This window comes from Alexandromys fortis, unplaced genomic scaffold (assembly GCF_014885135.2).
Source record: "Alexandromys fortis isolate MF-2015 unplaced genomic scaffold, M_Fortis_MF-2015_v1.1 scaffold_36, whole genome shotgun sequence".
Taxonomy (NCBI): domain Eukaryota; kingdom Metazoa; phylum Chordata; class Mammalia; order Rodentia; family Cricetidae; genus Alexandromys; species Alexandromys fortis.
In genome coordinates, this window is record NW_026067915.1 from 1,491,525 (window position 1) to 1,517,594 (window position 26,070).

The following is a 26,070-nucleotide window of genomic DNA, read 5'->3' on the forward strand; positions in this document are numbered from 1 at the left end:
TCAACAACGAAGCAAGTATTTTAATGTCTTCAGGAAAATTAACTTTAATCCAGAATTTGACATCTTTTGGCATTAAGTGTCTCAACAGGTAGATACATAGAAAAATTTGCAAAAGCCTCAAAATCTGCCATACTTTTTTAATATTTTGTAATGGAATCACTTAAGTCAACAAAAATAATGCTTAAAAAAAAAGAAATAGACATCATGGTATGTAAGAAACACTGGTGAGCTAAGGACGTAGTGGATCAGTGGCAGAATGCTTGCCCAGTATGCACAAGGCCACAAGGGCTCAAAAGCCAGCATGAGAAAAACAAAGATGAACAAAGAAACCAGGAAAAAATTACTTGTATTATTGCAACTGTCACAGAGTTTTTAACAAAGTCTAAATAATTATTGTCATGTGATGCAAAATTAAGTTACAATAAAGAGGAGGAGATAGATGGCTCAGCACCTGCTACACAACAGCAAGATTTGAGTTTGATACTCGAGAACCTGTAAAGGCCAGGTGTAGCAGCACACAACTGAGTTGGGAGGTAGAGACTAGTCTCAGGAGGTAGCCCTGAACTTGCTACCAGCAAATCTGGCTAAACCAGAGAACTCTAGGTTCAATGAGAAACTTTTTTCAAAAATGAGTAGAGAGCTAGTAAGGAAGCTATCTGGTTGTCAACCTCTGGCATACAGACAGACACATCCACATATGGGATAACAACCAGCTTTCTGAAACACTGAAAACTAGAAGCAGAAATATTTCTCAAGGAATTCTTGTCCTCCCTTATGCTCCTGTCACCCCACAACTAATCCACATTTGCTCAATGGAATTTATTTTGATATTTGACAACGGTTCTGAAATTTTTTCTAAAAAAGCATTTAAAGTTAGTAATTAAAATTTCAGAAAAATAATTATTTGTATACTTACAAACTGTATACCCCAGAATTTAATGTCTCCTTCTTGGAAAGTACTCTGATCTAGCCATGCAACTTGGGAGACTGACTTTAGCTTCAACTAACTGGGTTAACTAAAGTTCCATCAGGGTATCAGAATCACACAGGCAAGCCTGATGAGATGTGAACAACTGTAGCCATTTTATCAGCAGGATGAAACTGACACAAAGTAGAAAGACACTTGCTTGGGAAACAGAGCCAGAACTGATAATATATGGCACAAGCGGCTCTCTGAACCTCCAGGTCCTTGAGATAAAATGGGAAGATTGTTTACTGTCTCAGACAATCTGGGTCATCTGCTTACTGTTATTTTCAGTGAGAAGGTCACACTACAGGTAAAGTTACCCTACCAGATAATTACAATGTACTTAAAAATCCTGAAGTAATTTAAGACAATATACTACTGTAGCAGAAACATACAATTCAATACAATAAACACAGAGATACATACAGTTAATCTTTAGAAGTCTTTTTTCCCAATGTACAAGTGAGCTCTAGTTTAGGCTTTTAAAAAGTGGAATATTTGAAATTACTTTTGATCTAAATATTGAAGTGATTTCTGTTTATCTTCTTATTCCTTCCTCCCCAAACATTTATTTAAAGGTTTAAAGGCCAATTCAAAAGCAAGGATTTCTAGTGACTTTCTTTGATAAATCTTTCTAAAGCAAATCAATTTAATTTTCACAAAGTAACTTTCTTTAGTACTATTTGTTTATTCTTGGAAGAAACTTTCTCAGTAAGCACATTCGACTTAATTCATGGGAACAGAACCTGTACCAAGAGTATCTAGTTATATACTTCCTTAACAGAATGGAGGGGTTTATTTAACCAGGCAAGTTAGCTAAGTCACTTTTATTGTATAAAGTATTCAAATATATAAGGATTTTGTAGGAGGAGCAGCACTGTAAATCATGTCAGAGTAAGTTATTTAACGAAGAAACTGATACCAGTGATACCTGTGCCATTAGGAAAAATAGTACCAGATTTCTAACTCAGAGGACTTTTACTTTGAAGAAATTATCCATTTGTTAAGCACAAGTGAAATTCCTAAACACTGTGTCAGAAGAGTAGGGTACAAAGTGGGTCATTAAAAGTAGCATATTAAAAAAGCCAGTCTGAAAGAGACAGGAAACCCCTCTCCTCCTAAGTTTGCATTTAACAAGTCATGTGCAGAACAGGTGTATTCATACAAACTACTCAGTCTGCCAGGCACCAGTGCCATGGTCTAACATCTTCCCCACACCTCTCTGGCTTACTTCCTTATTGCGAAGTGCTCTTTCTTAATAAACTACCTGTTTCTACAACCATTCAAATGTCCCTGGTCAAATTCCTTGTTCTGGGACTCAAGAACCTAAAACAGCAGCAGAGCCCTGTAGACTCAATATCCACCAATAGCAATAATATAGTAAAACAGAAGAGAAAACTGAAAAATGGAAGCACTAAGGGTGTAGCTCAGTGGTAGACTACTTGCCTAGCATGGCCAAGGCCCTGGGTTCAATCTTCAGAACAAACAAACCTGAAAAGAGAAGAGAGAACAGCTAGAGATCTCAGGACCCAAAGAACGATCCAGTGGTAAACTTTGGGTCTTGTTTGTGCTTGAAGGTGAAGACTGGTGAACAGATTCATCATCAGCTACCAACAAGTAACATCAGCCCGTGTTCTACAAACAATCAACCAAAAAAGGGGCTACCTGGCAATAAAGAAAATTTTCAGACAATAACTACTTTACCCCAGTCAAACAGCACAGGAAGTAATTCATGGTCTCGTCCATAGCAAAATCGAAGCAGGAAACCTACAATTCCAACCCTCTAGCAACGATTATGGGACATGCTGCAATCTCACGAGAAGAAGCCCAATTAAGGAAGAAACTTATCAGGCAGGCAAAAAAGACCTAAACAACATGTTCAGCCAAGAGGAAACAATAAATCAAGATTTATAGAATTTTCTGCCCCCAAATACCAGAGTACAAATAATTTAACAGGTGTCAGGGAACAAATAGAAAGATAAATCATATCCATGGCAAAAACAAACTCAACAAATTTGAGTGAACTCAATCATACAGTGATTGGTCAACAGAATCAAACTAGAAATCAGTAGCAGAAAGTGTGTGGCAAAGTACTTTGTCTTTTAAAGGTTCAAAGGTTTAGTTTATAATATTAAAGTACTACAAGGTTGTTAAGAGTTGAGGCCTAGTAGAAGATAATAATGTCAGATGTGCAGTCCTTGGACAAGATTAATGCCATTCTAATGGGTTCTCAAAGGAGCTGCAAGTGGACCTGATACATAACCTTCTGTCTTCACACCTTACCTTGTGTTCCTCTCCTACCATACATGCCATGTGCCATACGTGTTACAGCAAATGAGAATACAGAGTAAAAACCAATGGAGCTGCATAAATCTAGAATTTTCTATCAGTTTCGAAAACTAAAGAGTTAATAAGCATCTTTTCTTTATAAACTACCTAAGCTTTAAGCATTTATTTTTTAGCAAAAACTCAAACAACAAAAACCACACCAAACTAATACATACAAGTAACAGGAAAGTCTCCATTCATGCAGAACATAAAGAATAATAAAGAATCTGAATAATCCACAGGTCAAAGAGGAAATCTTCAAGAGAATCAGATGTCATAATGAAATAAAAATGAAAATTTACTTAGACATGCAGCTAAAATAGGGAAACCCTTATATCAGTACTCTAACGTCCTGTATAAGTAAGAAACTGATATAGCAGAAAACAATGAAATTTAAGATAAATATATTTTCTAAAAAACAAAACAAATTGGTACTTGAAAAGAGCAATAGGAGCTGTGTGTGGTGGTGCACTTTTAATCCCAGCACTCAAGAGGCAGAGGCAGGTGGATCTCTGTGAGTTTGAGGACAGCCTGCTTTACATAATGGATTCTAGGACAGTCAGGGATACAAAGAAAGACCCTGTCTGGGGAAAAAAGGGGGAAAAAGAAAGGAGAAAAAAAGGAATGAGAACTGAAGATGTAGTTCAGTTGGTAGAATGCTCACCTACCATACAAGATGTCTTGAGGCTCAATCACCAGCATCATATAAAATAAAGAATGGTAGTCCACACCTATAATCCTGGCACTCAAGAAGTAGAGGCAAGAGGCAAGTTCAAGGTCATAATCCAATAAATATGGAGTACAATGACAGCCTGGACTACACGTCTCTCCAGAAAAAAGAAATGAACGTGACAAACTCTAGACCAAGGTAGTGGTGCTTAGTAAGGATCGGGTAAGAAAGAAAAGGCTGAGGGAGGGAAGGAGAGGACAAAGAAGAGGAGATATCACAGGGTAAAAAGGATAACAGGGAATACCACAGGTAACTCTATACAAGCAAATTTGATTTCTTAGAGGAATCAAACCAGTTCTTCCCAAACACAAATTACCACAACATACCTAACAAGAGTATTTGAAAAGTCCTATAACTAACAAAATAAATTCATAATTTAAAAGTGCCACCCTCCCCCAAAGAAACTACCAGTCAATCAACTTTGGGAATATAAAAATATTTAGTAAAATATTAATAAAATAATTAGCAGTACTGACTTAATATTCTAAGATCAAGTGATAGTTATATATGAAACAAGGCTTATTTGATACTTAAAATTTATCCATATAATCCACATTAATAAGCTTAAAAAAATCATGAACTGGTACCAAAAGGGCACCTAGCTGTAGACGGAAGTTTCTGTCCTGTAGCTATTCAACCCCAAAGAAACACAAAGAAGCTTATAGGAATTATAATAAACTGTTTGGCCTATTAGCTCAGGATTATTATTAACTAGCTCTTACAACTTAAATTAACTCATAATTCTTATCTATGTTTAGCCACACAGCTTGGCACCATTTCTCATTGCAACATTTTCATCTTTCTTCCTCTGCATTTGGGTGGCAACTACAGACTGAGCCTTTCCTCTTCCCAGAATTCTCCTAGTCTGGTCACCCTGCCTCTTATTTCCTGCCTGGCTACTGGCCAACTGGCGTTTTATTAAACCAATAAAAATCTCTTCAGGGTACAAAAACGTTATCCCACAGCACCTAGAAAAATTCAATATCCATTCATAAAAGTTCGTAGAAAAACAGGAACAGAAGGAAAACCCCTTTGTGATACACAGCATGCACAAAAACCCACAACTAAATTGATACTTAAAAGTAAGGGAACAGCTATTTACTTTCAAACAAAGATCAACAATAGTGAAAGGCTAACCTCTCACCAAACTAAGATGCTCCATTCAGCTCTGGAGGAGGGAGGCAGGAAGGGAGACTAATCTGCAAAAGCCAACCAAAGCTCTACACTGATATGGGATTCCCCTCTGTACAGTGTGAATGTTTTATTTACTTGCAAAGGAATTCTAGACACACACACACACACACACACACACACACACACACACACGAAGTTTAGCCGCATTTTTTTTTTCAGATGGGCTTCTTTGCTGGGGGTGTGCCACAGTTCCTTTAAGAGAGGTCTTCCTGATTTGGTGGTAGCCAAAAAAAAAAAAAAAGGAAAAAAGGAGGGAGGGAGGGAGGGAGGGAGGGAGGGAGGGAGGGAGGAGGGAAAGGAAAAGAAAGGAAAGAAAAGGAAAAAAGAAGAGAAGAGAAAGAATTCATGCCTTCCTGGTCTGGCTATTTCAGGAGGCCAAGCACTTGAATGGGGTTTGTGGGCAGCATGCTGCAAGTTATTTGGTGGCAACATGGGCCAACTGGTTACCAGAGTTGAGGTAGTGAGCGTGGCTCCCACCTAGCAGTCTCAGAGGCAGTGAATGGACCCCTGCCATGTTGGACTGGGCAGAGCCAAAAGGCAAAGCAGCCTTAGTCCTAGCCATGCCGCTTTGCACTTTGCACGGATTACAGACACACAATAGGACAGATTCAGATGGAAAAGAGGTTCTACTTTTGTTTTCACAGAAGATGAGAACCTATAGATTCCTTCCAGACTAATGTGGCTTGATGGACCAAGATTCCCCCCCACACACCCCGCCGAGAGGTCTCTGCGAACTGCCCAAAATACTTCACCGAACAAAAAGCAGCAAGCAGTTCAGAGAGAACTATGCCCAAATTCCCTAAATGATTGTTTATAAATGTTTGTTTAAATTTAAAGGGAGATATGATATAGAGATGAATACTTTGCATTGGTATGGATCTCGGCCTATTGATATAAATTTTAGGTCAATTTTGTTATATGTATATTTCTGCTCTTGATTAAGGTATTGTGTTTGTAGAGTTAATCTAAAATGTAATGTATAATTAAGAAATATAGGTTAAGGGCTGGAGAGATGGCTCAGTGGCTAAGAGCATTGACTGTTCTTCCAGAGGACCTGGGTTTAATTCCCAGGAACCACATGGTGGTTCACAACCATCTGTAATGAGATCTGGCACCCTCTTCTGGCCTGCAGGCATACATGGAGGCAGAATGTTGTATACATAATAAATAAATAAATAAATAAATAAATAAATAAATAAATAAATAAATCTTTAAAAAAAGAAATATGGGTTAATAGAGAGTCATCTATAATAGTAAAACTTGTAGTCATGTTGGTTAGGTTTTCTAGATGTAGAGAGATATATTTCAGATGGATAGATATTCTTCAGATCTTTCAAAGACTACAGAATATGGCATTTAAAATGTTTTATGAACTTAGGACTTTCCATGATGGTGACACACATCTGCTCCTGGCAGCACCAATCTACTTCAAGAGGATGATGGGCATTGAAGAGGCTCCTCATGAAGTCTGTTAGCCATTTGGGCAAGAAACTACTCTTGCCTGAACTGCTTGACTGGACTTGCAGGACCCACAGAAAACTGACTGCTGAGCTGCCTAAAAAAAGGTGAGATAGTTCTTCAGGGTTCCTGCTTCATAAAAGAGTCTACCAGACATTCTGCAGGACAAAGAAGAAAATGACTGACAAACTGCCAATATAGGCAGAACTATCATTGAAATTTCCTGTTTCAAGGAAAAGTCTGCCAGATACTATGGGATAGTAGCCTAAGAATGGGTTCCAGCAATGTTACTGAAGAACTCTGGTTGACTGTCCAGGCAGTGAGATGTCTCTGTCAATTCTAGAGTTTTGGAAGTTGCTTATAATATACTTCCTGTTTGCTTAGGTAATACTATATCCTTCTGGAGTCTTTGAGGCAGTTGAAGAATAGTTATAGTTTTCCTTAGTTATGATAAAATAGATATAAATTTTGTAACTTGCTTGATACCTGTTTATGTTAAAGTTAAAACTTTCCTTTTACTTAAACAGAAAAGGAGAGGAGATGTGGGATTCCCCTCTGTATGCTGTGAATATGTTTTATTACCATTGGTTGATAAAGAAGCCGCCCTGGGCCTACGCAAGACAGAATAGACCTAGGGGGGAATGGTGCGGGAGAATTGTCTGTATTCTGTCAATCATGTTTTAAATAAATGCTGATTGGCCAGGCAGGAAGTATAGGTGGGACAACTGGACAGGAAGTAAAGGTAGGGCAATGAGAACAGGAGAACGCTGGGAAGGAGGAAGCCCATTCCTCCCCAGTCCTCCCCAGACACCAAAGAAGCAGGATATGACCTGCCCCGCTGAAAAAAGTACCTAGCCATGTGGCTGACATAGATAAGAATAACGGGTTAATATAAGTTTTAAGAGCTAATATGAAGCCTGAGCTAATGGGCCAATCAGTTTATAACTTATGTAGACCTTCTGTGTGATTCTTTGGGACCTAACAACTGTGGGAACCAGGCAGGACAGAAACCCCGACAAGCCTGGCCCTCATATTACAGGGGAAAACTAAACTGAATGCTGGGAAAAAGAAGGCAGAGTCAGAGAGAAGCCATGTAGCCACCGGCAGGAGGCTCCTCCTCCAGAGCTCACAGGAACCTTGCCAGTAAGCCACAGCCATGTGGCAATACACAGATTAATAGAAATGGGTTAATTAAGATGTAAGAGTTAGCCAGAAATACACTTAAGCTATTGGCCAAGCAGTGTTTTAATTAATACAGTTTTGTGTAATTATTTCAGGTCTGAGTAGCTGGGAATGAACAAGCAGCCTTCAACAACACTACACACTAATAATGAACACCAAAATTAAAAACACAAGTTGGGTATGTCAGTACACACTTGTAATCCTCAGCTACTCAGGAGGCTGAGGCAAGACATTCCAAGCCTGTGGCTTAGACCACTTAGCAAACCCTGTCTGGAAGTGGTAGAGTACTTCCCTAGTATGTATGAGACGCTGAGTTCATTTTCCAGTATAGCAATAATGAACAAAAATATTTATGATACCTCAGAAATAAAAAAGAAAAATAAGAGAGAAATCTAATAAAAACACAAAGAATTCATATGCTGAAAAGCTGCTGAAGACCTAAATAAAGAGTTCATGGACAAGAAAACTAAACAGCAAAGATGTCAAATTTCCCCCAAACCAGTGAACAGGTTTAAGCAAGTAACAAAATAGTAACATATACGAGTGTTCTGCAGTCAACTTGACACAACAGGATCATTTAAGAAGGGACCCTGACTGAGAAAATGCTTCCTGTGAGCAAGCCTGTTAGGCTTTTTGTTTTTGTTTTTAAATGACCGAAGTAGGAGGGCTTAGCTCACTCTGGGGAGGTGGTCCTGGATACTGTAAGAAAACAGGCTGTGCAAATCAGGATGCCAAACAAGTCAGTAAGCAGCATTCCTCCATGGCCTCTGCTTATGTTCTTGCCATGAGTTCCTATTCTGACCTCCCTCTGTGAGGGACTATGATATGGAAGTGTAAATGAAATAACTCCTCCACTGCTTTTGTCATGATGTTTTATCATACATAGAAACCCCAAGAGAAAGAATATTGAATATTATTCTATACTTATATGGAAAGCCAAAATATCTAGAAGAGCTGAAAGAATTTTTAAAAAGGAATAAAATAGAAAGAATCTTGGTTCCACTGTTCAAGAAGTCTGAGGTAGCTACCATATTCAAGATAATGCAGTACTGGCAAACTGGGACATGTAGGTCAGTGGAACCCTGAAATGCGGGGGGGGGGGGGGGGGGGGGGGGGGGGTACCTAAACCTAATCTCAAAATACCAGAGCAAATTTTAAAGATTAAGTGGTAGGCAGATTTCACATCAACAGTTGAGATCCATAAATACATAAGAAAAAAATGAAAAAACATGAAGATATTGCTGGGTATGGTAGTGTACACCTACAACTTGAGCACTTGGGAGCCTGTCGCAAGTTTGTTATTAGCCAGGATCCACAGCCTTGGACTCACAGAGATTTATCTACCCGCCTTTGTCTCCCAAGTGCTGGAATTAGAGGTATGCACCACCACTGCCTGGAGTGTGTGTGTGTGTGTGTGTGTGTGTGTGTGTGTGTGTGTGTGTATTGTCTACAGGGCATACCTTGAGGTCAAAATCTTATTCTTTGTAGAAACAAAGCCAATTCCTAGCACCCTCATCTTTATCCATAGCAAAATAAGAAACTAGATATATCTTCCCCACAGTACATCCCCCATCACAAATTTGGCCTATAATTACAATATGTGGGAAACGGTGGGAGGAAGGTCACCATAATATAAGTTCCAGGTTCTTATCTCAAACTAATTTACTAACTACTTAAATGAGAGGCAGAAGAGAACCAACTCCAGAGAGTTGTCCTCTGACCTGCACACATGTACCATGGTACATGTGCACCTAGATGCAAACCTCCCTACAGAGACTAAATTTAGTCTACTACATTTCTACCTAGGATAGGCCAATGATTTAGAGAAACTCTAACCAATGAGGTTTTATAATAGTTAGGGGTTATATTTGTTCATAACTTTTAAAACTAGGGTACAATTAATAGTTTGTGTAAGGGCAGTTTATTTAAACTATAAAGTCACTATTTCAAAAAGCATGGTGACCCCAATATAATACGGTCAATCATTATTGTTGTCTTAACTTGGCACAGAACATAATTAATCCTGTTTTATTCATCCTCATTTCAAAATGAGGGCTAGAGGGATGACTCAGCAGTTAAAAGCACTTCTTGCAGAAGTTCCGGGTTCTATCCCACACAGGCTCGCAACCTTCTGTAACTCTAGTTCCAGGAAGATCCTAAACCTTCTGGTCTCCTTGGGCACCAAGTGGGCACATGGTATAAAGACATAGAAGCAAGCAAAATATCCATACACATCAGAAATTTTTTCAGAACAACAACAACAACACTTCGGTATAGTACTTACATATGAAATTCTTAAAAATATATAAAATGTTTTTAAAGTTATTATTATCTATACATGTGTATTCTTAACTGGAAAAAAGGATTCTTGCAATCACATGTTCTGTGATATATGTCAAAAGAATTTTAAAGATGTCACTATAAAGAGAACAAAGAAATACAGCTTAATTCCTGAACTGAAATTCTACAAATTCTGTATGATTAAAATCTCAGAAAATTAAATTCTAAAAAATAAATTCAAAAATTTTGACACTGTCCCTAGCATACCTTTCTATTTGTTTCTTGCAATTCTGAATGTAAAATAGTATGCTTTCCCTAGCCCAAGGTAATTTATTGGTTTACATAAAAAAGGACTCTAGACAAATTCTCATAAATTTAACCTTCTGATAGAACTAAGTTTATTTTACAGGTCACTCAATATTAACTTATATCTATGGCCTATAAAAATTATACATAAGTACAACTTTTTGTTGCTGTTTTGAGACAGGGTCTCTCTGTTATGTAGCTCCAGCTGTCCTGGAATTTACTAGGTAGACCTGGCTGGCCTTGAATTCCCAGGGATCTGCCTGCCTTTGCCTCCTGAGTGCTGCTGGGGTTAAGGTGTGGGCACCTGGCTACAGTCTCTGTTCTAAGAATCTAGTTACTTTAGCAGTGGCTTCTGGTTTTCTAAACCTCTTTTATTTATCAAATTTAGCTAAAAAATACTTTTATACAGACTACAGTGTATATCACACACCCCACACTCAACATCAATCAAATTATCCATGGTAGCATGCCTATCTCACTGAAAAGGATCAAGGCATAGGATGATTTATCAGTGTAGGCTTGACATGAGGGAAGTCAAGTTAAGATCAAAAAGAAGTCATTTGTATCAGCATTTCCAAGAGAAAACAAACCTAGAAAAATACCATGTGTAGGGGATTCTTAATCATTTACCTAGACTTCCACTAGGTGGAGCTATTGGCCACCTTCCAACATCGGTGCCATCCTACGTTCTGCTAATGGAATTCCTTTCCAGGACATCAGCTTGCTCCTTTCTACTTACACACTTCCAAGCGACCTAAACCGAATCTATGCACCACTACAGCAATAAAAAGCTAACTAGAAAACACTGTGCTCTGAACACCTCAAGACTAAGGTGGGGTTGGGAGTGTTGACGAGGTCTAGTCTTGGTCCTATTCTCATAGAAACAGGATGGTAGGGGGTGGGGAAGATAGTTCAAAACATAAAATGCTTGCCTCATGTAAACAAGAGGACCTCGATTCAATCTACAGGACCCTTGTAAAAAAAAAAAGAAAAAGAAAAAGAAAAAGAAAAGGCTGGAAATGGAAATGTTAGTGCACTTGTAATCCCAGCTCTGGGAGGACAGAGCCAGGCAGATCCTTGTGGCTCACTAGTCACCCTAGTGCATCAGTGAGTTTCAGGCTAAGAGACGCTATCTCAAACACACATCATTAATCTTGCTTTATTCACCCTCAATTAAAAATGAGGACTAGGAAGATTCAAACTACCTACCTACCCTCTTAAACAATAGAGACCATTTTAGTTAGCAACTAGCGTTTTACATGGCTGATGCAGAGATAATGGGCAAAAGGACCACAAAGGCAGACCCAGCCTAAATAGCTACAGTGGAAACCGCCAGTTCTTGCCTATATTTATTTCTTTTTTCCATTTAATACTAGGACTACTATAAGCAATTTGAGGAGAGATTTTTGTTTCATTACACCTCTGTTCTTCCCAACATGATCATGCTTGTCTCTTTGACTAGGTTTGTAAGTATTTTAAAACTAATTCACACCAAAAATCAACTAAATATGGAACAAAACATCTACTGGGATAACTTATACATAATACAGAGAATCGGTCTCCCCATACATGATCCTATATTGTTATTCAATATATACTCACTAAATTTTGTATACCTTCCAAATATTCACATTTTATGTGATATCCATCATATTCAATGGAGACAACTAAATAGCCATAATAAAAAAGGAAGCTAACAACCTACTATAAAAATTGTTTTGGCTTTATAAATCTCTTAAACAACTATCAATCTAAATAAATGAGTATACCAGACCAACATCTGTACCTATTTTACCTATCTCTATAAGTTAATTGGGAACAGCTAATATATATTCACATTAAGTTTGTCAAATCAGCCACTTGTGATATCAACTACTTTTAATCCCAGCACTCAGGAGACAGAGGTGGGCACATCTCTAAATTCAAAGTCAACCTGGTCTACTTGGCTACTTGGAAAGTTCTAGGATGGCCTGGGCTACACAATGAAACCCTATCTCCAAAAGAGGACATAAATCATCTAAATAGGAAAGTCTAAAGGAGGGTGATGTCTGCCATTGATAAGGGTCATGAGCAATGTGATCTCTTTTGGCAAATTAGATGCTATTTTCTGGAAAAACTGGTGCTGGGGGGAGGGTGAGGACAGGACCATCTAAAGAGAAATTTACCACAGTACCCACAAATGCACTTTTAGAATCTACTGTATTTTAACACATAACTTTGACAATTTCCTGTTTCTGATAAGAATCAGTTAAGGAACAATACTCAAGTAACTAAATCAGGAAGTTTGGTTGGGTTACAAATCTCATAGTAAACAATGAAAGGAGAAAAAGAAAAAAATCAACAATAACTGATATGCTGTAAGTAGACAAAAAGAGAAGGCAATTCGCAATATTATTATAATCGACATTTTAAGTCATGACATCTTATCCCAGGTTATATTGCTAAATAGTCTTAATAACAAAACTAATGAAATATTCCACTACTTGAAAACAAAAAAAAATTAGGAATAAAGAGAATTAAAATCAAGTTATTTTGTTGGATTTGGTTTGGTTTTATTTTCTGGTTGGTCAGCTTCAATCTCACGTAGCCCAGGCTGACCTCAAACTCATTATGTAGCTGAGGATGGTCTTGGCTTTGAACTACTTTGATTCTCTTCTACCTCCAATCACAAATACTGAAATTTTAGATCTATATCAGTATGTTCAGAAAGATTAGGCTCTTTTAAGGATAGGGTAACAGAAGGTGGAAAGATGGCTCAGAGGTTAAGAACATGGCTAAGTTAAGTTAATGGCTGCTCTTTCAGAGGACCTGGGTTCAATTCCCAGCAGCCACATAGTGGTTCACTACCATCTATAATAGGATTTAATGTCCTCTTCCGGCACGCAGATATATATGCAGAGCACTCTCACATAAAGTATAAATAAATAAATAATTTTTAAAGTATAAGGAAACAAAATGTCATGACATTCTATCCATTTTTGAAAAATTACTTTGGATACATAACCAATATGAGAAAACAATGATGAACAAAATAGGTACTTTGCATATAAAAATCACTTTTGCATTCAAAAAATGTTAACTGAATAAATGTAGGCTAAAAGAAACCAAGTTCTGAGAACAAAGATAAAATAAGCAAATGTACTGTACACAAAGGGATTCTCAGTTATAATCCTGTTTCAACATATTTACTAACATTTTATACCAACACAAAAGACTACAATTTTGCAAAGCATCACAAAATTTTACTCTTTGAATTGAAATAAATTGATTCAAGATCACATTAAGAACACACCCATTCTACAATCTGAAGAGTATGTTTTATAATACCCAAAGGAGCAACCACTAAAACAGTAAATAATCATGCCAAAGTAAATTATGAGCACACAATCACAACACAAACTATGAAAATGTGTAAAATAAGCAATTTCATTAAGACAGGAGCTATAAACTTATTCCTTTAAATGTAGAGAGCTGCGTGGAGCCACACCTGATGGTGCTGGCTCCTGCCCTCCACAATCCCAAAAGCAAGTGCTCTCTGTGATAATCAGCTCCTATGGCTAAGGCCTGACTTATGCTATTATCACGCAATGATTGTCAGCTGCTTGCATATGCATGGACCTATGGGCAGTGCCCACCTGGCAATCTGAGGTTGGCGGCCCGTGCCTTTTTAGGGCTGGGAGAGGTTTGCCCGGGGAGAGAGAGAAACAGAAAGAGAAGGAGAAAGCTTGCTGTGAACAAGGTCCTGAATAAACTGCCTGCAAGAAGAGCTCCGGTGTTGCGTCTTCCTTGCTGGTCGAGGCGGGTGTGACACTCTAACCCTTAGCTTACCAGGTGGCTATTAAACAAAATGGGATCACAATTGACTATATCCATAATTTAAATTGTTCTGACTGTGAAATTAGTAAGGGAATGGGGGGGGTGAGTTTAAAGGGAGAGAAGATAGAATACAATAATAACAGGGGTGGTGTAGGGGAGGAATAATGGAATAGAAAAGGTTAAATAGAAAAGGCAGGACAAAAAGGGAATACAAGAATAACTGTCTTAGTTAGGGTTTCTATTGTTGCAAGACACCATAACCACAGCAGCTCTTATAAAGGAAAATATTTAATTGGGGCTGGCTTACAGTTTCAGAGACTTAGTCCATTATTAGCATGGTGGGAAGTGGCAGCAAGCAGGCAGACATGGTGCTGGAGAAAGGTTGGAGTCCTACATTTTGATCTGCAGGCAGAAGCAAAAACTGTGTCACTCTGGCCAGACTTAGCTTATAAGACCTCAAAGCGTGCCTCCGTAGTAACACACTTCCTCCAGCAAGGCCACACCTAACACTGCCACTCCCTTCGGAGGCCATTTTCTTTCAAACCACCACAGTAAGAAGTCACAAAAACGTCTCTAAACCTAGAAAACAAAAGCATTAGCATAATCTGGCCTGCTCTGATCTACTTAGGGACTCCTAGTCCACTGTAAAGCAAGTTCAGTGGAGAGCTATGCAATAAGATGCTGCTCATCTGAGTCCATTTCAGCTCGTTCTGCAGGCAACGACTCCTCAACACGTCAGCAGTCATGCATGCTTGTTAGAGAGAATTTGAGAAATAAAAACCTTGTCGTCCAAATACTACAAATCTGTATAATGAGAACTGATTATAGCTTCTCATCACCAGCATTCAAGCATAACCATGCTGCCAATATTTCGTTTTTCCCAAGTGTAAACCTTTCCTCTTGAACTGAAGGAGATCTAAAGAACCATTGTCTTTTATTTTTCCTTCTCCCTTCATTTTTCTCTTTATCCTCTTTTGGGAGCCACTAATACATCAAGATTTTCAAAAGAAAACATGAACTGAAGAGTTTAGAAAGGCAATGTGAATGTTCAGGAAAAGGTGCAAACTCAGAAGAGATCTTTCATGGGACAGAGAAAGTAGTGACAAGCACGGGAGATGGCACTGGAAGAGGCCATTCATACACTGCTTCCTAGGGTTACCACATAAAATTTGGACAGTTTTCAACATCAAAAAAATATAAGAGGGCTGTGGAGACAGGTCAGTCAGTAAAGTGCTTGTGATGAGCATCAAGACCTGAGCTTGGACCCCAGAACCTATGTCTTAAAAAAATTGCACCAGGAAGTGGTGGCATATGCTTTTAATTCCAGCACTTGGGAGACAGAGGCAAATGGATCTCTATAAGTTTGAGACCAGCTTGGTGTACAGAACAAGTTCCAGGGCAGCCTGTCCAAAAAACCAAACTAAATAAATAAATTTTTGAGGAGTTACACAAGGTAACATGTGCTTAGGACTGACTCAGTGACCGGGCAAGTTAGGCTAACCTGCAAACTCCCGTCCAATAAGAGACTGTCTCAAAAACCAAGGTGGATGACACTTAAATCACACCTAGAGCCGGTTCATGGTGATAAACACCTTTAAATCCAGTACTAGGGAGACAGAGGCAGGAGGATCTCTGAGTTTGAGACCAATCTGGTCTACATAGCAAGCTCCAAGATAGCTAGAACAAGAGACCACATTTAAAAAAAAAATGAATTAATTAATTAAAAAAAAAACACCCAAGGTTGAATTCTGACCATGACACTCATGCTATACATGAGGAAACACATACGCACAAAGTACAAAAAGAAACAACAGAGTATGGCCTAAAAATCAGAAGAGAGAAAGAGACCCAACAGAAACTTCCTAGAGAAGAAAAAGATATATCTCAACTTAACTACATAATGCTTTCTTTCAAAACAGCTGCCTCAAAAATACCCTAAAAACTAAAGGAAGACATGAAGAAAGGCAAAAGGAAGAGACAGAGAATAAAATTGAAACTGAAAGTAATTCTGGAGCTGAAATATTCACTGGAAACATTCAAAGGCAAATTTGAGTAGATGGAATAAAAAAATCAGCCTATATGAAAAGCTGTAACAACTGAAGTTAAATAAACTGAGGGGTGGGAAGAAGAAAGACTGAGGAAAAGTGAACTGAGGAAAAGGGACTTGAATAATACAATCAAGAGAACTAACCAAAGACATGGTGTTGGGTCAAAATTATCTCAGGGCCTGTACCTCGAGGCCTGTAGGACAGAGAAAAGCCTGGCTTGAGTTTGAAGGACAGTCTTAAAGCTACCAAGCGGGGATGAAACAGCAAAAAATCTAGGTAGGTGCCCCTCTAGCCAGATGGAGGGCTTGGCTGTCTCTCATTGGCTGGAGGTACCGCCACATCACTCAATAGCACTTATAAAGCTGGTGCTCACAGCAATAAACTGAGTTTCTACTTTGACTTGACTCCCTGTTGCACCTGATTGTCCTGCATGGTGGGGCTGTAACACTCACCTATCCCTGGGGAATAAGGCTGAGACCTGACACATGGGAAAAGTGAGAATTGTGTGTGTGTGTGTGTGCGCGCGCGCGCGCGCATGTGTGTGTTGCAGAGAGAGAAAAGACCAAACATGTAACAATCAAACACTTTACAAATTTGATTAGACATATTCATCTAATAAGCTCAAAAGGATCCAGCAGGAATGAGCTGAGGAGTGATTTGTTAACGCCAAACCACATCATCACCTGCCAAAAGCAAAGAAAAGAGAGAAAAAATTCCTCATACACAATGGATCTCAGTAAGATCATCACCAGATTTCTTACTGGAAAAGCTGAAGGCCAGACTGATAATCAAGATTCTGGAAAAAGTTGAGAGGAAAATACCATGTTAACTAAGAGTCCTCTATCTGGCAACACTGACCTTCAGAAGTGAGACAGAAACAACAATTTTACTAGATAAGCAAAGCGAAGGAAATTGATTACCACTAGACCCACTGATACACATCAAACTAAAAGGCTTTTGATTCCACTGGTCATTAATCAATGAGTCAGGCAGATGTAGCACGAATTCTAGTTGGTCTTAATAAATAAAACCTGGAGGGGAAAGCTGAAGGAACTGAGAAGCAGTGCGGCCAGCCACTAGAAAGACTTTTTACCTCTATCAATGTTCAGACTGAAGGGGAGATCCTGTCCTCAAAGAATGGAGCCTCAGACTGCAACTGTCTTCACCAAACCTCAAACTACAATGAGCTCCTGTCTCCTCCTACTTTATATTCCTCTCTCCGCCCAGCCATATCACTCCTGTCTCTACCTCCCTAGTGCTGGGATTAAAGGTGTGGGATCCCAAGTGCTGGGATCACCTTTGTTTGAGCTGTTTCTTTTTTAGACAGATTCAGTCTTGTGTAGCCCAGGGTAGCTTTGAGCTAACAGAGATCCCTCTGCCTCTGGTTTCTCGGGTCCTAGGACTAAAGATGTAGCCTCTAGTGGCTTCACGCTGCACTCTGAGATTCAGGCAAGCTTTGTTAAAACATAAACAAAATTTCAACTACAGGCAGACATAACCAGAAATTGATATATTTGTTGTATTTCATCACTTAGAAAAAGTGATTTTCTTAAATTTGTTTTTGGGGGAGCAGTCTTGTAACTTGGAGGCAGGTGGACCTCTTAAGTTTGAGGCCAGCCTGGTCTATACAGCAAATTCCAAGCTAGCCAAGAATACATTAAAAATAAAAGTGGTAAAGGCAAGCAAGACAAAAATACATACCATGATTAAGATAGATTAAAATGAAAAATTAAGTTTTGAGAAATTAAGTTTTCAATCATTGCACAAAGCACTTGTTTGCAAGCCTGGCAGCCCGAACTCGATGCCCAGCACCATGAAAAGGTAGGGAAGTGGCTCCACAAGGTGTACACACATGGTAAAGCTGGATTACAGCTGGACATCAAATTATATTCACAAATTCTGTGAACCAATGACATAAAAAAGCATGTGAAAACAGTTTATACTGATGCTTGTTTTGATACAGATGATTCTTTATGTTACACTGCTAGAATGTTTTCTTGTTCATAAAACATGCATCCATCAAGTGTCTTTTCATATAGCCCATAGGAGAACACTCTTGGAGTTATGAATTCACACACACACAAATCCATTGTTTAGTTGCTGTTCTTTGTGTTCAAGTATCCAGATAACATTTACCCTGAAGTGTTACAGCAAGTCTATTTAGTTCACAGAAGAACCGACTCAGATGTTCATATGTCTGTATACTTTTGGTTAAGAATTCTGCCAATAATGGAGCAATTTGCCCATAGATGTGTTGAATATACTGCTGAGCAAAAAGTGTCCACTTCACCAAACAATTCATATGGTCATTTACAGACACCTGCCTGGCTGCATGCTTTTGGTGCTGTTCAGCTGGAGTTCAGCAGACAACAGATAACAAAAACAGGTATAGTGGAGGCTGCTTATTGGTTCCTGGCCACTTAGCCCCGAAATAATCACACAGAAACCGTATTATTTAAATCACTGCTTGGCCCATTAGCTTTACCTTCTTAATGGCTAACTCTTACATATTAATTTATTAATTACTATTAATCTGTATATCACCACAAGGTCATGGCCTACCAGCAAAGTTTCAGCACGTCTATCTCTGCCAGCATCACCCTGACTCCGCCCTTCTTTCTTCCAGCATTCGGCCTAGCTTTCCCTCCCTCCCTAAGTTCTGCCTTGCTATAGGTCCAAAGCAGTTTCTTTCTTCATAAATGGTAATCACAGCACATAGAGGGGACTCCCACATCAGACAGGGCTTATAACCCCAAGCCTCTGTAGTCACCACTACACATCTATACATATATCAGGTCCCACCTCAGGTCCACGCTTGACAGATGTTGGGTTTGCCTCTCCCAGCAGCTACCTACTGTATGACTTCTGAAGAGTTAATTCAGGTACCAATAATCCTACCCACCACCATTAAGTGGACAAACATCCTCCCCTCAGCAGTCACCAGCTTAAAGCATCTATAGAACTTCTTGGCCAAGAAAGGTATAGCAACAAAGAACCATACATCCTTAACTTAGGTAAGTCAGCAAACTTCTAAGGAGAGTAAAAAAAGCAAACAAGAAAGGAATTAGACCACAACTTTCAATAATAACCCTGCAGATATAATGTTCTAATTAAAAGATAAATATTGGGTGTTGGAGAGATGGTTCATTCAGTAAGATGCACAAAACAAAAGGACCTGAGTTCAGATCTCCAGCATTCATATGAAAATCAGGATACAGCAGTGCATACTTATTTATTTTTTTTATTTTTATTTTTATTTTTTGTTTTTTGAGACAGGGTTTCTCTGTAGCTTTGGAACCTGTCCTAGAACTAGCTCTTGTAGATCAGGCTGGCCTTGAATTTACAGAAGTTTGCCTGCCTCTGATCCTGCCCCGCAGCAGTATTTATAATCTCAGTTCTGAGGACGTGAAGACAAAAGGATCTCTGTGGCTTGCTGACCAGTCAGTCTAGCTGAATCAGTGAGTTCCAGGTTCAGCCAGTCAGAGGTGTTTGCTTAAAATGTAGTAAGACCCAGGTTTGATCCAAAGCAGCACATAAAAGTAGATGTGGTGGTACATACCTGTAATCCTTTATCTTGGATTAAGTTTGAGGCCAGCCTGGGCTATGAGACTCTAGCTAAAACAAAAAGTAAGACTCCAAAGGCCAGCAAAAAGACTCAGAAGTCTGTCATGCAAATCTAGAGACCCGAGTTCGATACTCCACAACCATGTAAAGATAGGAGAGAATCTACTCCACAAAGTTGTCCTCTGACCTCTTCACATGAACTGAAGCATATGTGCCCACATAAAACTATCATGTACATATACCTACACCCATCCACCCACATACACATGCTAATAAATTTTTAGATAATTGAGGATGAATTTGAAGACTAGAATAAGGAAAAAAAGGCATCAGGTATGGCACATGATTTTTCCAGACAGAAACACCATTTAATGATGAGTATAGAGGCATATACCTTTAATTCCTGCTATGGGATAATGCCCTTGTACACTGTAAGGATTTGCCATTCATATTGGTTTAATAAAATGCTGATTGGCCAGCAGCCAGGCAGGAAGTATAGGTGGGGCAACCAGACTAGGAGAATTCTGGGAAGAGGAGAAAGGCAGAGATGCAATCACCAGCCAGATGCAGAGGAAGCAAGATGAGAATGTCTTACTGAGAAAAGGTACCAAGCCATGTGGCTAAACATAGATAAGAATTATGGGTTAATTTAAGTTGTAAGAGCTAGTTAATAATAAGCCTGAGCTAATAGGCCAACCAGTTTATAATTAATATAAGCCTCTGTGTGTTTCTTTGGGACTGAACAGCTACAGGACCAGGCAGGACAGAAACTTAGAAGCAAGCAGATCTCTGTAAACTCAAGGCCAACCTTGTCTACATATTGAGTTCCAGGCCAGACATGGTAAAGAGAGAAATTACATTTAATAAAACCATAAAGACTGAAGAAATAAGAGTTTGTTCTAATTACCTTAAGACATATGCAAAATATTCAAATGGCAACATCAAGGACACTACTCAGAGTATGACCAATTGTATTTTTAAAAGATAGCCATGACTGACCAATCCAGCTACCTACCTACCACCCAGGCCCAGAACCAGGGCTAAAAGTCAGCCCACCCCAGTATCCACCTATGTTCATACAATCTATGAACTGCTGGAGCATGTGAAAGGGTCACTGCAGATCCAAAGCTACAGGAGCTTCTTGACACAGGATAATAACAGAATATCCAAGAGAAGTCCCAATGAGGACCCAGTATCAATAGGGTACCAGAAGCCAGGGGCCTCAAACCAGATCAATAACTCAATGCAATGAATATTTACAAGTAAAGATGTCTGAACTAAAGGGTTATACTGTGTGATTCACTGGACCAAACTACAGCTTCCATGCTGAGATTTTTGTTATTTTTTTGTTTTGGTTTGGTTTTTGGTTTTATTTTTAAATTTTGTTTTGTTCTGAGAGGGGGGAGGTTGCAAAGACAGAGGGCAGAAGCAAGGGAATGGGGAGTGAGTGGGACTGCAATGCATAATGTGAAGTCTACAAAGAATCAATAAAAAGATGGCTGTGATATTGTCCCCATCCTAAAAGTACTTGCTCTATGATTTAGACATCATTTATTAGTGGTGGGCAGTTCATGTCCCTCTCATTAACTACAACAAAAGTAAAATATTCCAGTTTTCAACTTGTCTTTTAAATGTCACAACTTCTGTTTGGGTTCCATACAAAATCTTATTCTTCAACAAAGTGAATTCTTCAACATTTTACTGATAATTTCTTTTTCTTGGTTTTAATGACATGATTAGCACTTCTATTATTTGGAAGTTGATTTTCCTGGCTGACATTTTATCTTTTATCATCTGTTTCCTATTTCCTTTGCCAAAGATCACCACTAACCTTCATCCTTTTATTGTTTTGTCCCTGTTACATAATCTCAACAGCTTTTTGTTGTTATTCTAATTGATCTTAATTTCTTTCCTATTTGCTTTGTTTTCTTATTTGTAAAGGTTTCCTCATATATCTAGCAATCCTTGTCTGTTGCTTAAATTTAAACAGAAGGCCCTAAAAAGTATTAACTAGTTTCTCCCTTCAGGTTAATAAGAGAAGTCTCCCCTCTCTCCTGTCCTTAGGCAGGATATCACTATATAGTACAAAATGCCCTTGATCTTGGCATCTTTCTGTTTCCAGATGCTAGGATTACTGGCATGCATAATCACATCCTGGAACGCATTCTTTCAATTACTACTTAGATGCCAAAATACCAGGAGCAAAAAGAAAGAAAAAGGATCATAGTATTGGGTACTTTTATTTAATCAGGTTTTTCTAGGACATTTGGTCTTCAATTATGTTTAATGCCTATCTTCTTTCCCAAAGATACATTTTAAACCATTTGTGGAGGATAAATTTTAAGTTCTGCTGAGGCATTAAAGCAGGTTGTCACTCATCTGTACCAAGTGACAAGAAGCTATTTTTTTGTAATAACAGAGATATAATTTACACATAAAACTCACCTATTTAAAATGTACAATGGAAGCTAAAGAGAAGACTTGGTGGTTATGAGCACTTTTGTTATAAGCACTTGCTGTGTAAAATCAGGAGCATCTCAGCACCCACGCAATAAACTGGGCATCCCACACCTGCCTGTAATTTCAACTCTAATGCTGGCTTCCAGCCTAGATGAGAAAATACAAACTCTAGGTTCAAGGAGAGACCCTGACTAACAACAGAAAAACAGTTATAGGAGGATGTCCAACACCCTCGTCTGGCCTCCATTCACAGGCACACTTAGTCAAATATACACATGTAAATAAATAAGTAATTCAATTTAAAAATAAAGTATATAATAAATTTTAGTACTGTTGCAAGACTATAGAACCACATTTATATCTGCTGGACACTTCACACAAACAGAATCATGTGTTTTGCTTTATTAACAGTTTTCAAGGTCCATCTAAGTTATAGCACATATCAACCAATGTAGCTTTTGGAACTTTTTTCTCAATTTTTATGTTTAATTTTTTTATATAAATGGTTTTGCCTGCAATTACGTTTATATATCACTTGTATATTTGGGTCTATGAAGGCCAGAAGAGGATGTTGGATCCTTGGAACTAGAGCTATAGTTTTGAGACAGCATGTGGTTGCTAGGAATTGATCCTGGCAGAGTACACTGGAAGTGCACTTAATCTTGAACCATCTCTCCAGTCTTGTGACTAGATTTTTTTCACAGCACAATGTTTCCATTGTTCAAAAATGTTATACCATGAATCAATACTTCATTCCTTTTTAATGCTGAATAATAGTCCATAATGTGCATATACATTTCACTAACTCTATCAGATGATGAGCATCTGAGATGCTTCTACATTTTGGTATTATAATTTCAGCTATTTTGAGGGGGTAAATTTTATTACAAAACCTTAGATAACTTTTTTTATAAATATCATAGCAAATTCAAGACTCATGGAAATATATTCTATTATTTACCAAAAAAGTATAGTAAAATCAATACTTCCATTATAGATGTTATGAAAAATGTTCTAGAAATTTTTTAAAGTGGTACTTGTTCCCTGAGATACAGTTTACCATTTACAACCTCACAGGTCTAGGCTGCAGAGCTCAACAGGAAGCAGACCCTCCCATCTGGGACTAGGTAACCTTGCAATAAAACCAGCCCTTAACAGTGCTCTGTCCTTTGAGATAACACACACTCTCTTACACAAACAAAACAAGACAAAAACAGAGAGCTTTATAAATACAGGAGAAGAATAATTTTCAGGGAAATTTATAAAAGTAATGTGCACACAAGACAGGCTATAGAAAGCTTGCCAAGTTAAGTCTGACATATACTACATATATTTGTGTTTACATCACATCCAAATAACGTGGGTATCAAGTATCCCTGCTATTTCAATATAATTGTTACTTATTCTGATGGCCAGTGCTGTACTAACTCTGCCCATAATGAGTACTTCTCTGACCTCTACCTCTTCTGCTTCAGTTTTTCAACGGTAGGAACTGCAGCCACACTACTACTGCTCATAGACCTTTCTGGGTTAGGCCACCTTTGTTTCATACTTGTTTCTACATTATGGAACCTTTTTCTCCAGAATCTTCTCCACTGGGTTGTCCAACAATTTCTAACATTGGGGCTTACCTGAAAACACTATGTCTGTACATCCTTTTCTTCTTCTATTTTTTAATCTGGGGGAAATGAAGCAAGTTTCATGGTGAAAGGGTAGTGTCAGAAAACATCCTGTGGGAGGCAGTCCCGTCCGTCTGCTAGGGAGTGAACTCAGCTTATAAACTTGATGGCACTTGCTGAGCCATCTCACCATTCCCTAAAAACAAAATCTCCTTTAAAGACATATTGCTGTCTCTCCTGCTGATTTATAGTCCACATAATTCTCTCTCATTTCTTACAGATGTTGGGGAAAATACGTGAAAGAGAGAAAGAGTCTGTGTGTGTGTTTACACATACAGAGATGTAGAGATGCATTACTTTCTGGAGCAATTTCTTCTAATTCATTCCTACTGGTACAAATGTCAACAATGAAGAGGAATAATGAAAATAGTTCATTAAAAAATATGACTTGAGCCAGGTATCAAGGAATAAACCTATAAACTCAACATTTAGGAGTCCAGCAAGAAAAGGAACTCAAGGGTTTGGAGAGATGAGAGGTTAAGAGACTGTTCTTTCAGAAGTCCTGAGTTCAATTCCCAGCAACCACATGTTGGTTCACAACCCTTTGTAATGAGATCTGGTGCCCTCTTCTGGCCTGCAGGCATACATGCCGACAGAACATTGTATACATAATAAATAAGGAGAGGGAAAGAGGGAGAGAAGAAAAGTTCACAGCCAAACTGGGCTACACAGTGGATCCTAAAAAATATCGTGAGACTCATTCCAGTCAATCCCTGAAGCTGACCTAGTAACACTCTGCTGTCTTTGCAAATTCCTGCAGACTGAAGGTGAGTACTTATGTGGGAGGAGTTCTGGCCAATCCTTTTGAAGCTAGTAAAGTGTCCCCATCATAAGTTAGTAAGTAGTCTTTGGGTACTAGGACTCTGTTTCTCTGTTTTGCCTACGTATAAATACTGCTGTTCTTGAAGGCGCTGTGAGAACACTTGTTCCCAACCAGCATTCACCCAGGAATGTGTTTTGTTTTTTTTTTTTTTTAAAAAAAAAAAAAAAGATACACAAGCTCTCAATTGAGTCCTAAGAGTGAGTTCATTCTTTCATATTTCAAAACAGGCCGGGCGGTGGTGGCACACACTTTAATCCCAGCACTCGGGAGGCAGAGGCAGGCGGATCTCTGGGAGTTCGAGGCCAGCCTGGTCTACAAGAGCTAGTTCCGGGACAGGCGCCAAAGCTACAGAGAAACCCTGTCTCTAAAAACAAAAAAAAACAAACAAAACAGTACTGAGCCTTTTGAGGTCCTGGGTGTGCAGAACAAATACAACAACAAAACACAACACCAACTTCTTCATTACCCCATTTTCTCCCTCACTATGTGAGTTTTATATCTGGCCTCAAATGTAAGATCTTCCTGCCACAGCCACTCAAACAGCTGGGATTACAGACAAGGACCATTGCTTCTAGCTTTGTTTTCTTTGAGATAGACTCTCATTATATTACCCAGGCTAACCCCAAACTCATGATTGTCCTCCCAAGTATGTGGGCTTTCAAGCATATTTCATTGTCCCAAGCTCCTTCTCCATTTTTGAAAGTATATGAGCCTCTTGTTTCTGCATTTAGATGACAAAGCAAAGATCAGTAAGTATTTATTTTATTCTGTGATTTAGTTCTTCAACATTATGCTTTTCCTACTAGCTAAGCCTAAGGTTTAGCCTTAAGATGATTTACTCAGGATGGCTGAGTAGGGGGTACCTGTGAAAACTACTTCACTCAAGTATTTGAAGTGCGGTTCAAGTACAGTGGGGATATGGAAAAGACACTGCAGAGCATGAAATCAGGAACTAAGCTGAGGTGGCTGAACGAGAATGGCCTTTAGAGGCCCATATATTTGAATGCTTGGTCACCACTTGGTGGAACTATTTGAGAAGGATTAGTTAGGTGTGGCAATATAGGAGACTTGTCGCTGGTGGCAGGCTTTGAGGCTCAAAGGCCATTCCCAACGAGCTCTCTCTCTGCCTCCACTTGTGAATCAGAAAACTGGCCCTAAGGAACTGATGCTTTAGCACTATCCCGCCAACTCTAGTCCTGGCAAGCAGGTGGGCAGAGTTCCCTAAGCAGTGGTCC

General features: G+C 38.8%; 1 protein-coding gene across 4 annotated transcripts in view; it reads right to left on the reverse strand.

The window, feature by feature from the left end:
* The window catches only part of Nck1 (NCK adaptor protein 1), a 55,043-nt gene that overhangs the window by 18,048 nt on the left and 10,925 nt on the right, over window positions 1–26,070 (reverse strand). The window contains exon 2 of one of the 4 annotated variants that reach the window (XM_050139446.1): window positions 14,569–14,663. The exons of 2 other annotated variants lie outside the window; for them this stretch is intronic. The gene's annotated coding sequence lies outside the window, so the exon portion shown is untranslated. Of the gene's footprint in view, window positions 1–2,413; window positions 2,459–14,568; window positions 14,664–26,070 lie in introns of all 4 variants that reach the window. One more of the 4 variants, XM_050139447.1, reaches the window with a different exon arrangement.